The sequence below is a fragment of the Quercus suber genome, unplaced genomic scaffold (assembly GCF_002906115.3).
Source record: "Quercus suber isolate HL8 unplaced genomic scaffold, Cork oak 2.0 scaffold_14, whole genome shotgun sequence".
Taxonomy (NCBI): Eukaryota; Viridiplantae; Streptophyta; class Magnoliopsida; order Fagales; family Fagaceae; genus Quercus; species Quercus suber.
In genome coordinates, this window is record NW_027069479.1 from 1,995,957 (window position 1) to 2,000,956 (window position 5,000).

Sequence of the window (5,000 nt, forward strand, 5' to 3'; positions counted from 1 at the left end):
CAAAAAAAAAAAAAAAAAAAAAAAAAAAAAAAAAAAAAAAAAAAAAAAAAAAAAAAAACCACCAAGCAATAGTGGCAAAAAACGCATGGGAAATGAAGAGACAAAACGCAAGAAAGAAAACAACAATGGAATAGCCAAAGTACCACCACCTGTAACCCAGCCAATGTAAGGGAGTTAGGACCTAAGGGTTGAGAGATTACAGAGAGGATGGTTTGGTGGAAGGGCGAAAAGAGCCTAGTTTTGGTATCCTATTAGGACCTCTTTTGGTAGATACCCTACTAGGAAAGTATCTTTACCAAAACGGGTAATAACCTAGCTAGAACCGTTTGGTGCATGATAAAGGGAGAAGGCAAAATGGGACTTATAGGGCTTTACCATTCGTGAAGAGAGAGGAAGAGAGGTATTCATAGAAAATTAGGTCTTGCCTAAAATAAGAAAGAGCTTGTTGTAGAGTGAGTAGTTGACCCTTGCTCACGGTCAAAAAAGTAGTGGGATTGATTGAACCCATTTACATACAGCCAAAAGGTAGTGGGCCATCTCCTAGCATGGTAAGTGTCTTCAGCAGATAAGGGTAGTTGATGAAGAACAGAGATAAAAAGGGGAAAACACATAGACTTGTGTTGGGATATAAATAGGAACAATACCATAAGGGAACAACACAGTAACCTATGAAATTTGAATAGGGAATTGAAAGTGAAAGAACAGAGAAAAGGGAAAAATGAAGTTAAACTTAAGAGAAAGAAAAAAGTGACTATAGTAGAAACATCATGCATCACTAGACAATTTTTTCCCTCCCTTATGTAACAAAACCAAAATATTTGTAATCCCACTAGAAAAAGTAGCTATTTTGATCTATTCTCCAAATCATACAAATTTGTAGTCTCCCATGGTGATAAGGTTGTGTAAGTTGAACTTTGGGCTCTTTTTAGTCTACATCCTACAGAGATTCCTTTGTTATGTGCATTATTATGTCTGCCATTCTAACTATGCATAACTGCTAATGGCATATTTGGACTAACAATCATTCTGCTGCACTATATTTATATAATTTTGTTTTGGAGTGTTTGTCTTGTGCATAGATTGGTTCTAAGGGAATCTTGCGGAGAGTCAAGCCTAACTCCCTTACCCTCTGTAGAAAGCCTTAGCCCAAAGGCATGAAAATGCCCCTCCAAACCCATACAATGCAAAAATACTCTCTAATGCATATAACACCAACCAATTTACTACTAAGAATAGTTCCAATACATCACATTTACAAATTCTCGAAGATATGTAAATGAAATAATATTCAAGCTTCCCTGAGATGACAAGTGAGGGGAAAGCAAGACTCACTCTATCTAACTGATTCTCAAAACTAGTAACTCGCTTGACATGTCACCAGACATCCTAATCTCTCTCAATCGATTCTTTAGTCAATGGCTCCATTTACAGCATTTGGACTCTCATCTTAAATACAAGCGTACCCAAAATGTACAAATACATGAGAGTTTATTGGTATAAATGCACTTTTGGTCCGTACATTTTGGGCTGATTCTTGATTTCGTCCCTAAATTCAGTCCCCAATTTTAAAAAAAACATTTTTATTTTGGTCCCTGCCATCAACCCAATAATAGAAAAATCTGAGGTGGCAGATAAAATGCACTATGTGCATAGTAAATGTTAATGTGGCTAATAAAATAATAATAAAATATTTTATTTGACATTTTTTAAATGCCACATCAGCATTTTCTAAAGTAAAAATAGCCACATTAGTATTTTTTAAATTAAAAATAAAAATAATTTTTATTTTCTCAATTTTAGTTTAATTAAAAAATAAAAAATAAAGGAAGTTCAGATCGCAAGCTCTCTCTCTCTTAAGCTCATCTCAATATTTTTATTTTATTTTTCAATTTGACTCTCTAAAGCTCCCTCCTCTTCAAAAGCAAGTTCAAATCTCTCTCTAACTCACCCTCTCTCTTTTCCTCTCTTATTGGTGGTGGTGGTGGAGTCATCCCACAATGAGGACATGAAGGAGTTGCAGCAAACAGAGTGGTAGTCGATGGAGTGGACCTTAGATCAAAATCTCTAAAGCTCTAAAGCTCGACAGACTAATGTTTTGCTTACCCAAATGAAAATCTCTAAAGCTCTCCCCCTTAGATTGATGGTGGTGATTGGTGAGGAGGAGATCGGTGGTTGTGGGTTTAATCTGGGCTTAGAGGAGGGGGGGGGGGGGTGTGGCCATGGGTCTTCACTCTTCAACCATGGGTCAGTGGGGAAGATGGGTAATCAGCCATGGGTCTTAGGGAAGAAGAACAAGAAAGCTATGGAGATTCGGGCATGGGTCTTTGTTGAATTTTTTGGGTTTTTTTCTGTTTGTTTCCCAAGAAAATTTCTAGGTTTGGGTTTGTTGGAGATTAGTTTGTTTACTAAGTTTATGGATTTGATTTGCTGTAGAATTCGGTGTTGATTGTGTTAGAATTTGTTGAGTTTGATTGTCCAAATGGGTTGGCCAATTAGATATGTTGGGGAAGAACATGTTCTTATGTTCTTCCAAAAAAATAATGAAAAGCTATGGAGATAACAAGAAAGCTATGGAGATTCGGGCGTGGGTCTTTGTTGAATTTTTTGGATTTTTTTTGTGTTTGTTTCCCAAGAAATTTTCTAGGTTTGGGTTTGTTGGAAATTAATTTGTTTACTGAGTTTATGGGTTTGATTTGCTGTAGAATTCGGTGTTGATAGTGTTAAAATTTGTTGAGTTTGATTGTGTTAGATATGTTAGGGAAGAACATGTTCTTATTTTCTTTCAAAAAAATAATGAAAAGAAAAAAAAATACAAATTTAATTATTTATTTTAATAAGATTTAAGGTTTTGTTTTTTATTTTATTTTATTTTTAAATTTTATGACATGGATTTTTTATTATTAAAATGTTGATGTGTTATTTTTAAAAGCCAAATAATTTTTTTTTTTATTAGTCACGTCAGCATTTATTGTGCACACAGTGCATTCTATCTGTTACATCAGATTTTTTTTTGTAACTAGGTTAACGGTAGGAACCAAAATAAAAACGATTTTCTAAAATCAGCGACTTAGCTAGGAGCAAAATCAATTTAGGGACCAAATCGAGAACTGGCCCAAAATGTAAGGACCAAAAGTACATTTACGCCAAGTTTATTTGCATGAAAATAAATAGAAATTTGACATGAAATAAGTCAACACTTAAATTCCCAACACCTCATATTCACACCTGCCAATTACAGTATATTTGAATAATGTTTACCATGAAACTATTTATCTCTTAATTTAAAAGGGGATTATATGGCTAAATATAACTAGAGAATGTAAATATGAGTTAACATGGATATATTAGAATTATATTAGCGATGAGAATATATACTTATGAATTTAAAAGGTCTGATGTGATAAATACACAAATGAAAGGTGTAAATACGATGCTTTGCATTTATGCTTTATATAAATTTGTTACATTTTAGGTTATATATCTTGGCTAATTCCCATATATAACAAAACAAGTGAGGTTTGTATTAAAATAAGGATAAAGCTTGGGCTCTAACTACCAATAAAAAGATGACATTTATAATTGTCTTATACAATACACATGACTCACTTAGCCCAACTAACAAAATGAGTTATGTGCATTGCACAAACTATGACACATGTCATCTTTCTATTGGTAGGTGGAGCCAAACATTTTCCTTAAAATAATGTGGTTATGTATTAAGTCAAGTCAAGAAGTAGCTAAGAATGAATCAAGTTTCAGAAGGATTGCTCAAGTGAAAATAGTTTCTCAAGCTAACTCATCAAAATAAAAAGTTTGTGCAACTCTTGCTGAACAGAAACTTAAATAGCAAGTTTACTTGACCCTTTCTCAACATTCACTTAACCAAGATTGTGATGAATGAGGAACTAACTTTGTTAGCCTGACGTATTAACCTATTATTTTCCTATATATAAAGCCAACTATGAGCGCATCACTCAGCTATAGGCTCTATGCACTTGCTCTAGGGAATATGTGTTAGCCAAGTAAACCAAAGAAGGACGGTTTGGGAGTTACCACCTAGTTTAGATCTAGGAACCAACCGAACCCCTTGCTAAGGGCCTTGTATATCCAAATTCAAGGCCCAAAGTTAAGTGACCGAGATGAGAAGGTGTTAGACACCCAACCCCTTCAGCCTTTTGGACCGGTCTCTGCTCATTATATTTCATATTTTAATTCTATTAATAAATCATCTAATAGGCTATTCTAACATATATACACACACTCCATTTCTATTGCATGCAACATGTTATCTCCTTAACATCAACACATCTCATAGCATCCATACATAGTAATCACATGGTATACATCACATCATATTATCTCACACATGTCAAGATAGCAAGCATACATACATCATCACATGGAAGTAAGCATGCATATTCATCATATCATGTACACATACTCAATTCCTTTCATAAAAATTCTTGAATTTTCACCTACAAAGTTGAAGATTCATGTTGCGTGAATGAGGAAATATTCTTTGAAATGAGTGTTCATTTACATTGTCCTTGCTATAATACTTCCAATCTTTTGAAGGACAACATCGCTTGAATTTTTTTTTGGTTTATTTTCTTTTCAATTTTTGATTTCTCAAAGATCTAAAAACATTGAAAAAAAATTGACAAGAAGATTTTCTGACTTGTGTATTTTGTTTGTTTTTTTAGTATTGAAAGTCTTAAGATTTGTTATTGTTAATATAAATATCTTTCTCTTGACTTAGAACATGCCTGATATTGTGTAAATACTTAGAAAGTATGTGTAAGCAGAACTAGTGCATGATTATTTTAAGGTAAATAAAAATTTATATTATCAATCTATAAAAGTCATATATATATATATATTGTACTTTCTATTTTAGTACATGAACACCCGTTTAAAAATGGTTAAACTCATTTGTACATTAATTTTATGAGTTAAACATTCATGAAAAACCTTACGTTTTTAATTCAAGCATTACTATG